At 38.3% G+C, this 13,304-nt stretch overlaps 1 protein-coding gene across 1 annotated transcript in view; it reads right to left on the bottom strand.

Annotated features, from left to right (window-relative positions):
* The window catches only part of LOC145512648 (uncharacterized), a 30,180-nt gene that overhangs the window by 15,167 nt on the left and 1,709 nt on the right, over positions 1–13,304 (bottom strand). Inside the window, exons 2-3 of the mRNA XM_081506908.1 lie at positions 2,961–3,052; positions 2,498–2,583 (exon numbers count right to left, since the gene is read on the bottom strand). The gene's annotated coding sequence lies outside the window, so the exon portion shown is untranslated. The remainder of the gene's footprint in view (positions 1–2,497; positions 2,584–2,960; positions 3,053–13,304) is intronic.

Raw genomic sequence — 13,304 nt, 5'->3', positions numbered from 1 at the left:
GGCCTAAGAATTTATATTTCTAACAGGTTTTTAGGCGATGCAAATGCTACCGATCCAGGGACCATGCTTTGAGAACCACTGATTGCAGCAGAGATCAGTTTTGTAGAATTTTGGAATTCCAATAGAAATGAGGAAGGTGAACTAAAGGAGACAAAGATCTGCAGATGTCTTAAAAGCAGTGTGCAGGGAAGAGATGTGTGCTCAGTGTGGTGGCAGTGGGGGAAAAAATGAGAAGCCTTAGATATAAATGAGGGGGGGGGGAAGCAGAAAACCCTGGCAAAGTAGTAAAGACAATTGTTAAGGGCAAGGAAAAGGTCCTTTCAATACTAATGAACAGTACTGACCACTTTATGACCCTTAAGACATGAATAGACTGTGAACCCAAGGATGTCCAGGACTAGAAACACCAGAGATCTCAGATGAACTACACAAAAATGGAATCAAATTGTGCTATCTTCTGAGGTCTCTGACCAAGTGTATTTGTTTTGCTGGGCATGACAGGTGAGTATGCAGGTGGAACTAGGAGAAATGCTTGCACCATTACCCTCTCTTGGGCCACATGGACAGCTGTTCACATGTTCAAATTAATCAAATGAGATCATCCTGGAAACTCAATACTAGAGGTCTTTCTCATCTGTGGAAGAACCTCAGAGATTTGAAATCTAGAAAGTCTGAAGTCCACGAACAATGCACCTGCAAGATCTGGTCCAAGAACAGGGAATCTCAACTACCTTGATCTTCTAAGTCCAAACATACTTTTTATTTTGTTAGTTTTTATAGGCTTCAATAAGGTGGCATGCACACCCTTGTCAGTAGTGTGCAAAATACCTGTGTTCTCCTTTGAATCATAGAGACCTAAGAATGTCTACCAGGACATGCATCCTACAGTCCTCCATTCTGTCAGCTGAGTGATTGAAGTTTGTGTGGACTGAAAAAATGTACAACGTGGGAGTTGTGAGTTAAGTTTTATCTAGGGAGACTATAGCTCAGGAGACAGTATCTCAGATAGCTCTGGGGAACTATCTGCTCTGAAGAGGTAGGGAAGTGTGAAGTGTGTAGTGTCGCTCAGTTCTGTCTGACTCTTAGTGATCCCATGGACTGTAACCTGCCAGTCTCCTCTGTCCATGGGATTCTCCAGGCAAGAATACTGGAGTGGATTGCCATTCCCTTCTCCAGGGGATAGGGGAAGTCAGTATTCTATATGATTTGAGTGAAGGGGGATATGTTCAGTTATGACACATTTTGTCAGAGACTTACTGCTAATCACAAGGAGAAAATTTTTCTGTTAATGATTTTAGTGCTTTTCTAGATGTGAGAAGATGCAAGAATTTGAGCTCATAAAATCTCCTGAAAATAACTACCTGAATGAAGCCCTGTTCTACCAGTTTTTCCCAGAGCACAGAGTGACTCATTCCTGATCTCTACCCTGAGCTCCTTTCAGGATGTGTTAAAGGTCAGTGACTGCAGTAGCTAGTGACTTAATCCTTGTGGAGGCACAGGGCAAATGCAATTTGTAGTTGACATATGCATAGTAAACTTTATTCAAAATTTCTTTTTTAGGAAATCTATCCAATTACCTCCCAATACCAGATATTGGTTACGGGTTACTGTATTCATAAAATCTTCAATGATCTCACTGAATATTTTGTCTACTTGTTTAACACTTACTGAGAGAGATTTGTTCAAATATCCAGTCATGATTGTGTGTTTTTCTATTTCTATTTCTTCTCTCAGTTCTGTCAACTTTTGTTTCTTACCTCTGAAGATGTGTTATTAGATACATAGAAATTCAAGACTATTGTGGGAGAGCTTAAACAGAATTTATTTTTAGGGAAGTTTTAAGTCCTCAGCAAAAGTGAGTAAAAAGTACATAGAGTTTCCATATACCTCCTGCCCCTACACATGCACAGCCTCCTCCACCATCAACATTCTACACTAGGGTGGTGTAGAATGGTACATTTGTTACAAGCAATGAATCACACTGATACATCATTGTCACCCCCAGCCACGGTTTACATTTGGGGTCACTCTATTTTATTTTATTTTTATTTTGTATTGGGGTATAGTAGATTAACAATGTTGTGATAGTTTCAGGTGAACAGTGAAGGGACTCAACCATATACATTTGTGTATCCTTTCTCCCCCAAACTCTACATTAGAGATCACTCTTGGTGTTATAAATTCTATGGTTTCTGACAAATGTATGGCATATATCCATCATATCAAATAGAACAGTTTCACTGCCCTAAAAGTCTTCTGTGCTCTGACTATTCATCCCTCTCTCCCCACAACCTTTGGCAACCAATGATCATTTTGTTGTGTCCATAGTTTTGCCTTTTTCTCAGAACATCGTGTAGTTGGAATCATATAATATGTAGCCTTTCAAATAGGCTTCTTTCACTTAGTAAAATGCATTTGAGTTTTTTGTCTTAGCTCAGGCTGCCATACAAAATACCATAGATTGGGTGACTTGAACAACAGAATTTTATTTACTCACAGTTATGGAGGCTAGAAGTCTAGAATGCTAGGATGGCTGGATTCTGATGCAAGCTATCTTCCTGGCTTGCAGTCAAGCATTTTGTCCTCACATGATACAGAGAGAGAAAGAGAAAGTTAGCTTTTTGGCAGCTCTTCTAAGAAGGGCACTAATCCCAGCATGAGGGCCCCATCTTCACGATGTCATCTAACCCTATGTACCCCCAAAAGACCCACCTCCAAATACCATTACATTGGAGGTTAGTGTTTCAACATATGAGTTTGGGGAAAACATAGGCATTCAGTTCATAACATTTCTGCCATTTCTTTTCATGGCTTGATAGCTCATGCCTATAGGTCTTAGTGCTAAATAATAGTCCATTGTATGGATGTACCAAAGGGTACCAAAAGGTATATTGTGCTTTGTATAGAATTGACCCTTTAATAATAAAATATTCCTCAATATCTCATATAGTATTTCTCACCTTAAAGAATCTGTTGTCTGATATTGAGGTAGCTACATCAGCTTTTTTTTATTTTCATAGTATGTTTTTTCCATTTTTTACTTTTAACGTATCTGTATGATGGGAAAAAATTTCATATATTGAGGTATAGGCACATTATTCTGGCTTATACACAATTTGGCTTGAACTTAATGCTAACTAGAACAGTCTGTCTTATGACCTGTCAAACATGGGTTATACATCTGCTTTAACCATTAAAGAAAAGAATACATTTTTAAGTCAAAATGGAGTAACTGTGGTTTAGGCATTCAAAATGGAGCTGGGTGGCCATTGTGGATATGGTTTCAGACATGTTCCTGAATCTAAGAATTTGAATTTTTTGTTTGTTTGCTTGTTTTAACTGTATGGGACTCAAAGACACCACCAGCTGTTCTCAAAATAGCATCTGCTAGCATCAATCCTTGTTTAACAAACACCTTTATTTCTTGCCAGATTTTCCTAAATCTTGACAAACAACTTACATAAGTTTGCAGTTTTTGCCTATGTAAACTTCTCCTATTTTGTAGGCCACTGGAACACAGTTCAAGAGCTTATTGAATCTGTGTCTCTTTGGTTTGGCACAGATCAAACTCTTTTCTATTTCTGTTGTTTATTGATTATTTCTGTTAACACATGTCTTTACATTTAAAATGTGTTTTCTGTAAACAGCATAGAGTTAGGTCTAATTTTACTCAATGTAGCAATTTTTGCTTTTAACAACAGTATTGTTCCACTTATGTTAAATGTAATTTCTGAAATAGAGGTGATTAAGTCTCCTGATTGCTATTTGCTTTCTATTATTCCCATCAATACTTTTTAAAAACAACTTTATTGAGATATGATTTATATATCTAAATTCATCCTTGTAAGTGTACAATTCAATGATTATTTCAGTAAATTTATCAAGTTGTACAACCATCACTGTAATCAAGGTTTAAAACATTTGTATCATCCTACAATAAGATCCCTCTTTATCTTTTTTTTTGTTTCTTATTCCTTGTTAACCAAGAATTCCAGGAACAGAGACCTGGTTGAGACAAAAAAAAATGCTTTTTGAGGGGTTTGTTAAGACAGCAGCCCAGGAGGCACAAATTCAAGGAAGCATTTGAATTGTGTTCCATTGGATTACAAAATGAGGAAAGCTTACAAAGGCAAAAAACTGTGAGGTTACATAAGTTGTTTGTCAAGAATTAGAGGAAGTAAGGGTGCTTATTTCATAAGGATTGATTGGGGTTTGAAATGATAACATAGTTGTGAAATGGATGGGGGACACTTTGAAACTACAAGCTTGTAGCTAGAACCTACTATCAGATGTTGTTTTGAAATTGACTTGTGATGTCCTTGAGTTTGATATGGGTCAGAAAGTTCAAGCTCTCACCTCTTTAGTTTATTCTTAAGTATTTTGTTGTTGATGTTATTGCTGTTGTGAATGGGATTGTTTTCTTAATTTCCTATTTGCATAGTTATTGTGTATAGAAATGCAACTGATTTTTGCATGTTGACTTTATATCCTGAAACTATACCGAGTTCATTTATTAGTTCCAACAGGTTGTTTTGGTTGTTGCTCAGTAGTTAGGATTTTTTGCATATATGACCATGTCATCTCTAAACAGAGATGATTTTACTTCTTTCCAATTTGGATGCTTTTTATTTCTTTTTCTTGTCTAATTGCTCTGATTAGGACTTCCTGTACTAGAAATAGTGGTGGTGAGAGTGGGCATCCTTGCCGCGTATCAGATCTCTGAGGGAAAGATTTCAGGTTTCCCCCATTAATTATGGTGCTAGCTGTGGGATTTTCATATATGACCTTTGCTGTGTCGAGATAAGTCCCTTCTATACCTATTTTAGTGAGAGTATTTTTTTTTTTTTATCATGAATGGATGTTGAATTTTGGCAAATGCTTTTTTTGCATCTAGAGATGGCCATGGAGAAAGGAATGGCAACCCAGTCCAGTATTCTTGCCTAGGAAATTCCATGAACAGAGCAGCTTGGAGGGCGACAGTCTATGGGGTCCTAAAGAGTTGGACTGGAGCAGGAAATGGCAACCCACTCCAGTATTCTTGCCTGGAGAATCCCATGTAGACTGGCAGGCTATAGTCTATGGGGTCGCAAGAGTCAGGCACGACTGAGTGACTAAGTACAGCACAGAGATGATCATGTGACTTTCTTCTTTTTCTGTTTATCACATCGAATGATTTGCACATGTTGAATCATCTCTGCATCCCAGAGATAAATCCAACCTGGTCATTGTGTATGATCCTTTTGATATACTGTTAAATTCAATTTGCTAGCACTTTGCAATGGTAGTGGCCTGTAATTTTCCTTTCTTGTAGTGTCTTTGTTGTTGGTATCTGCATGATACTGGCTCCATAAAATGAGATTGAAAGTGTTCCTTCTTTTCCTAACGCATGTATTCAACCCTACTAGGGCAAATCTCCTTTGAGAAATGCCTGACTTTCCTTCACAGTCCTAATGTGTGAAGGCAGACCCTCAGGAAGACATACTTTCCGCTGAACAAAAGTGTAGAAAACAAAGATTGCCTTGTTAGGCAAATAAGTTTCTTAGGTGGGGCTTCTCTCACTGGAAAGTGTGTTTGCTTGAGGGTCTGAAATTATGAATTAGCCTGAGAAAGGAGGCCAGATCTTTTTCAAAGGAAATCTGCCCCAGCAGGGCTAAATGCACATGACATATTAAATGAATTTCATCCATCTTTTGTTATAAACATTATCTTATATATTCTCAGTCTCAATAGGTAACCATATGTTTATTTTTAGGTAACTTCTCCTCTTTTCTGTAAGGATACTCTGTGTGTGTTGTGTGGGTGGGGCATTCATCTCTGTTAGTGTTAGGTACACCGTTCAGTGACCATATAAAATGAGAACTAGCCCCTGAATTCAGACTAGTATCCTGGAATTTAAATTAGATGAGAGATAGAAGTCCCTTAGAGATTTGCAGTGCTTGTTTTACCAATAATTTCAGGAAGAAGAAACTAAAAGAATCTATTGAGTTCCAGATTTCTGGGGGCAATAATATCCTTTACTCTCTGAACATATCTGTGTAGTAGTTTGCTCTCCATTTCAAGTATTTATTAATACCACTGTGTGCTGGTCACTTTGTTAGGTATTTTGGAAACCCATACAACCTTCCCCTCAAGGAGCTGAGAGTACAATGCATAAAATTGCTTGTTGTTGTTGTTCAGGTGCTAAGTCTTGTCCGACTCTTGGTGACCCCATGAACTGCAGCAAGCCAGGCTTCCCTGTCCTTCACTATCTCCCTAAGTTTGCTCAAACTCTTGTCCATTGAGTCAGTGTTGCCATCCAACCATCTCATCCTCTGTTGCCCCCTTCTCCTGCTCTCAATCTTTCCCAGCATCGGGGTCTTTTCAAATGAGTGGTCAAAATATTGGAGCTTCAGCTCCAGCACCAGCCCTTTCAGTGAATATTTAGGGTTGATTTCCTTTAGGATTGACTGGTTTGATTTCCTTGCAGTCCAAAGGACTCTCAAGAGTCTTCTCTAGCACCAGTTTGAAAGCGTCAATTCTTCGGCAGTCAGCCTTCTTTATGGTCCAACTCTCACATCCATACATGACTACTGGAAAAACCATAGCTTTGACTATACAGACCTTTGTTGGGCAAAGTATGTCTCTGTTTTTTAATACACTGTCTAGGTTTGTCATAGCTTTTCTTCCAAGCAAATGTCTTTTAATTTCATGGCTGCAGTCAACATCCGCATTGATTTTGGAGCCCAAGAAAATGAAATCTGATACTGTTTCCACATTTTCCCCATCTATCTGTCATGAAGTAATAGGCTCAGATGCTATGATCTTCATTTTTTGAATGTTGAGTTTTAAGCCAGCTTTTCACTCTCCTTTTTCACCTTCATCAAGAGGCTCTTTACTTCCTTTTCACTTTCTGCCATTAGGGTGGTGTCATCTGCATATCTGAGGTTGTTGATTTTCTCCCAGCATCCTTGATTCCAGCTTGTGATTCATCCAGCTCAGCACTTCACCTGATGTACACTGCACATAAGTTAAATAAACAGGATGACAATATACAGCCTTGACATACTCCTTTCCCAGTTTGGAACCAGTCTGTTGTTCCACGTCCAGTTCTAACTGTTGCTTCTTGACCTGCATACAGGTTTCTCAGAAAGCAGGTCAGGTGGTCTGGTATTCCCATCTCATTAAGAATATTCCACATTTTGTTGTGATCTACACAGTCAAACAGAGTAGTTAATGAAGCAGAAGTACATTTTTTTTTAATTCCCTTGCTTTTTCTGTGATACAGCTTATGTTAGCAATTTGATTTCTGGTTCCTCTGCCTTTTCTAAATCCAGCTTATATATCTGGAACTTCTCGATTCACGTACTGCTGATAGTGTACTAAAACTGCTGATGGTGTACTAACACACTGAATTCTAAAAACAAGATAAAGCAGTCTATAACTAAGTGTAGTAGAATCTCCTTCCCTTTTTCTTTTCCATCTCATTCAGTTCTTTCTTTGTGTCTTTTGTAGCATTTCCAAAAGATGGACATAGACATAGATAGGAAGACAGAATTTAGAAGTAATTCTGTAAGATTAAAAAAATAAAAGGGTGCATTGTTTCAACAATATTTCATATAAGATGAAGAAATTCAGGAAGGACAGAACAGTCTGATAATTTCATAACTGATTGAGTATAGTTGAATGGGTAATGGCAGTCTGGATGCTTACTTCTGGGTGCTAGGGGACACCTCCATTACATGTGTCCTGTTCAAAATCCTGAGAGAGAGAGTGAAGAAGAAGGAATAGCAAAGAAGAAAAAGGTTCATAGGTTTCAGAGGGGAAATCAGATGAAATCTACTTGGTAAAAAAAGCAAAGGCATTGTGAATTAGAACATTGAGATAATCTTTCCAGGATAAATAGTGTTTGACAGGTATGGAGAAATGGAAAATCATTCTAGCTGAAGAAATAATAAGCAAATGATCACAACTGGAAAAGGTGTGAGTTATATTTAGGGAATTATAAGTGGACCAAGTTGACTGGAGCAGAGATCCATATATGTGGCCAACATATAACTGCCATTTGATAAATATTGATCCAAATATTAGAAGATAAGAGCTATAATATAGAGACATGTATTAATACCTTCAGTGTTATTTAGGAGTATTTTAAGTTGAAAATAATTTTTGCTAAAATAGAAGGGAGAATTGCTGGGAATTCAGGGAAGTCTCATAGATTCTAAGAGGGAATACAGTGAGGCTTCTAGAGTGAGTCATAACTAGGGACTTGGAAGGTACACAGGCTTCCTTTTTTACTATCACTGCTCTCTTTTTTGTGCTTTCTCTCCCTTAGGTTCTTTCCAGAGTAATGCATTCTCTGCTTCTCAGTCCATGTGGTAGAAGATGATTGATGTTATAGCTCCTACCACTCTAATCTCCTTTCTAGTAATTGTGGGCTAATTAAATTGGACCAACCTCCTTGAGGAAAAATGATAAAAATATTGGATAAGATTTTACCAAATCTTCGTAAAAGCTTCAAAGTACTAATATGATAACAAGAAACTAATAGGCCGGAATCTAAGGAAAAGATGAAATCTGAGAGGTAAGGAAAGCATTAATCTTTGTAGCTCTTAAGACATTTGCTAATTACTGCAAAATTGGGTTATAGTTTTGGCAGCATCTTTGGGTGAGAGATAAAGGAAGGGCAGATGTGAAGGTTCAGCACCCACCAAAAGTGGAAATTCTACTAAGATACTCTTCCAAATATTAAGTTGGGACCCCAAAGAGCTATGCTCACAAGATAAGAATGAACAAGAAGTTAACCTTTCACTTACAGTAAACTGTTGTGGAGATCAGCAGAAATCAGCTGAGCTTAGAAAAGGAAAATAAAAAGAAGAGCTTTCAACTTTTCCTGGGAAGCTGGGACCACAGGTATGCATTTTCTCTTATTTGCAGTTTGGCTTCACATCATCTTGGAGGTCCAGGGACTGTCTGACCATGAACTTTTTTTAGAGTCCTTTTGGGCTGATAATGGTTCAGGTACAAATGAGAAACAAAAGCTATGTAATTTTTTTTGTTCCAGGAAGAGACTTTCATCTTGACCTCAAAAATTCACTGCTTATAACTTTGCAAAGATATTGAGCAGTATACATTCAAAGATGAACAGTTACATAGAAAACAATTCGACATGAGTAAGAATCAACTAAAGCAACAGATAGCATAATAAAAATTATCATAGATATTAAAAAAATATAATTGCTATGTTTAAAAACATTTTTAAAAGCTGGCAGATATCTGCGAAGAATATGAAATAACAGAATTTGGCTTAGTAGTTTTGAAAAAGAAGCAAAACATCTAAAATTGAAAATTACAATTTATAATTACAGTTGACTCAGTGGGTATATTTAACAGCTGATTAAATACAGCAGTAGTTAATTATGAGTAAGAACATGTAACTCAGAAAGCAACATGGAGAGACAAAAAGACAGTAAATATGAAAGAGAGGTTAAGAGATGAAGGACAGGGTGTGAAATATATGTTTAATTCATTTCATGAATGGAGAAAGAAAAGTAGAGAAAAAAAAACTTAAAAAGATAATGGATGAGAATTTTTCCAGAATGGAAGAAAGGCAATAATCTATAGATTTAAGAAATCCCAAACCCAAGAACCTGACACCTTCATCGCTGGACAAATATGGGATTTCCCTGTGGGATTATTAACTCCTGGATTAGAGGAGTAAAGAGGATTATTTAAACTGAAATTTTCTCTGGATGCATCTGGTTGGTGGACCTAGGTCACATCCTCACTCTCAGCTGCCAGGCAGGAAAGCAAGTTTTCTAGGACAATCTTACTTATAATATGTGAAATTACAAAAAAGTAAGGAAAATGTTTTAAAAATGTTGAATGAAAAAAAAGTGTTGGACACATTCATATGACAAAGGCCTGCAACGGGGCTATTCAGAAAGCTTATTTTCAGGTGTCCACTGTTTTCTCTTTGCACTCTCTTCCTTTCAAGAGCACATAATTCTTACAGGCTCTGATCTAATCTTGACTTATCAATCTACCGAACTCTAGACACAAGAGTACCCTAGCTGTCATAAATTCCTATATCCTCCATCTACACTTCAAATCCAGCCTACCTAAATTCTAGCATTTCTTCACCCCTCTGCCTTCTCCAGATACCCATCTCTCCTTTAGATTTCCTTTTTTCAGTATCATTTTGCTTCTTCAAAGTATGATATTTGAGAATCTCCCTTCTTTCCTCTTTATTGTCTCTTATTTCTTCTTCATTCATATCTAGCTACAGCAGACTCTCCCTTGCTTGTATGTCTCTCATTCATTCCTTCCTTTCCAATCCCATAACTATTATTCTCCTACATTTTATGTTTGAGAATCTGTACCGTGGCCAGTCTCCGGTGTCCCCTTGACTTTGGTTTCTCTCCCCTTCAATCCAGTCTTCATATTTATGCCTTGTGAATTTCCCTGTTCAATTTTTAAAGGGGTGTAACTTCATTCCAGAATTTTCTAAGTCTCCTGCTAACCTGTTTTACAATCCCTCACTTCCACAAGGGCTTGCGTCTGCCCCAGCCAGTGTTCTGCCTTGGCACTTTAAATGCCAAAGATCTTTCTCTCTAACTTTGCTCATAATTTTTTTCTCTACCAAGGATCGCTCTGTCCCCAAACTTGTGTAAGTCTTAACTTGCCTTCAAAGTGCAGTTCAAGTTCCATCCCCTCCTGAGGGCCTGCCTCTGTGATGGCTCACTCTGCAGGTCTGTGAACCTTGGCACTGTTACCACTCCCTCACACTCGGCACAGCTACTTCTCATTGTTCTCTTTCATGAAAACCAACGTTCTGTTATACCACAAGACTATGCCACTGGCCTCAAAGTAAAGACCATATCTAGATGTCTCATTCTGCCTAGCACAGAATTGGAGTTCAGTGTTTATCCAAAAAAGGGATGAATGAATTAACAAATGCTTGTTCTGGCACGAAGACTTGAGCTGTGGATAAATTGCTAATCTAACGAACTTGGGGCAGGTGGTTGCCCCTTGATGCACGTCCTAAGTCAAACAGAAAACCAAATGTGGATGTCAAAATTTAGTCTGAGAGATCTGTGGTCGACAGTTTCCTCTATGCAGAATTTCCCTTCTTGATTTTCACAATCTGCAGAGGGTGGAGGGTGGAAAACTTTCACTACATTAGACTATGTTGGATTGGGCAAATTTCCGCATTCTTAAACTAGTGGTATTTCCTGTCACTGACCCCATATTGGGCTGTCCCTAGCAAGAGACTACAGAGTTCCAATAGTGACCTAAATCAAATCCCTTATGATTATACAGTGGAAGTGACAAATAGATTCAAGGGATTAGACCTTATAGACACAGTTCCTGAAGAACTACGGACAGAGGTTTGTAACATTGTACAGAAGGCAGTGATCAAAATCATCCCCAAGAAAAAGAAAAGCGAAAAGGCAAAATGGCTGGCTGAGGAGGCCTTACATATAGCTGAGAAAAGAAGAGAAGTGAAAGGCAAAGGTGAAAAGGAAAGATATATCCATCTGAATGCAAATTTCCAAATAATAGCAAGGAGAGATAAGAAAGCCTTTCTAGGTGAACAATACAAAGAAACAGAGAGAAACAATAGAATGGGAAAGACTAGAGATCTCTTCAAGAAAATTAGAGACACCGAGGGAACATTTCATGCAAAGATGGGCACAATAACGGACAGAAATGGTATGGACCTAACAGAAGCAGAAGAGATTAAGAAGAAGTGGCAAGAATACACATAAGAACTATACAAAAAAGATCTTCATGACTCAGATAACCATGATGGTGTGATCACTCACCTAGAGCCAAGACATCCTGGAGTGGGAAGTCAAGTGGCCCTTTAGGAAGCATCACTACAAACAAAACTATTGGAGGGGATGGAATTTCAGCTGAGCTATTTCAAATCCTAGAATATGATGCTGTTCAAGTGCTACATTCAATATGTCAGCAAATTTGGGAAAGTCAGCAGTGGCCACAGGACAAGAAAAGGTCAGTTTACATTCCAGTACCAAAGAAGGGCAACACCAAAGAATGTTCAAACTACTGCACAATTGCACCCATTTTACATGCTAGTAAGGTAATGCTCAAAATCCTTCAAACTAGGCTTCAACAGTATGTGAATCGAGAACTTCCAGATGTACAAGCTGCATTTAAAAAAGACAGAGGAACCAGAAATCATATTGTCAACATTCATTGGATCATAGAAAAAACAAAAGAATTCCAGAAAAAAATATATGCTTCTGCTTCTTTGACTACACTAAAGCCTTTGACTGTGTAGATCACAACAAACTGTGGAAAATTCTTAAAAGAGATGGGTATACCAGACCACCTTACCTGCCTCCTGAGAAACCTGTATGCAGGTCAAGCAGCAACAGTAAGAACCATACATGGAACAAGGGACTGGTTCCAAATTGGGAAAAGAGTATGTCAAGAGTATGTATACTGTCACCGTGCCTATTTAATTTCTATGCAGAGTACATCATGTGAAATGTCAGACTGGCTGAAGCACAGCTGGAATCAAGACTTCCAGGAGAAACATCAACAGCCTCAGATATGCAGATGACACCACCCTAATAGCAGAAAGTGAAGAGGAAGTAAAGAGTCACTTGATGACGGTGAAAAAGGTGAGTGAAAAAGCTGGCTTAAAACTCAACATTCTGAAAACTAAGATTGTTGGGAGCCGCATTAGGCATTACTGACAAAATGGAGGCACGGCCCCAACCCCCCTCCTCATCCCGCAGGCACGGTCCCGGGATGAAGGAGTTAGGTCTTGTGATTCTGACTTGTCCTTTCCTTCCTTCGGTTGAGTTGGCTGGAAAGAATGTTAAGGTGCTTACTGTTCTTTCGAGGAGCATGAGAAAGCACAAAGCCTTCTGCAGTTATGCCCAGGAAATAATCCATAAAGTTAACTATTGACATTTGTTCAAGGATCTTTACAAAGAATGTTCCAGGATGAGCACAGAGGCCGTAGCTTGAGGCCATGGGAAAGATTGTCATCTGAGACCTGCTTGTGAGGAAAATGTTTATGGCAAAAGAAGTTTGCTGAGTTTAGGGTTTAGGGTTTAGGAATAATTAAGAATAGTTAGAAGCTAAAAGTTTAAGGAATGTTGTAGTGTTGGCATATTTTACTATAGCTTATAGAGACTAGGAATTTTAGAGATACTAATAGCTAGAAGCCTTTTTAGGAGATAATGAGCTTAGGATACTAGGGGCTAGCAGGATTTAGAAAGATAAGAAATAAACTGAGGGATGTGGTATGCAGCCCAGAGACAAACATGAGTTACAATGTAATCACAAGG

This window comes from Giraffa tippelskirchi, chromosome 7, assembly GCF_054371585.1.
Source record: "Giraffa tippelskirchi isolate mGirTip1 chromosome 7, T2T-mGirTip1v1.2.pri, whole genome shotgun sequence".
NCBI lineage: Eukaryota > Metazoa > Chordata > Mammalia > Artiodactyla > Giraffidae > Giraffa > Giraffa tippelskirchi.
Note: the sequence above shows the minus strand (reverse complement) of the source record. Positions and strands in the feature narration are given on the sequence as shown.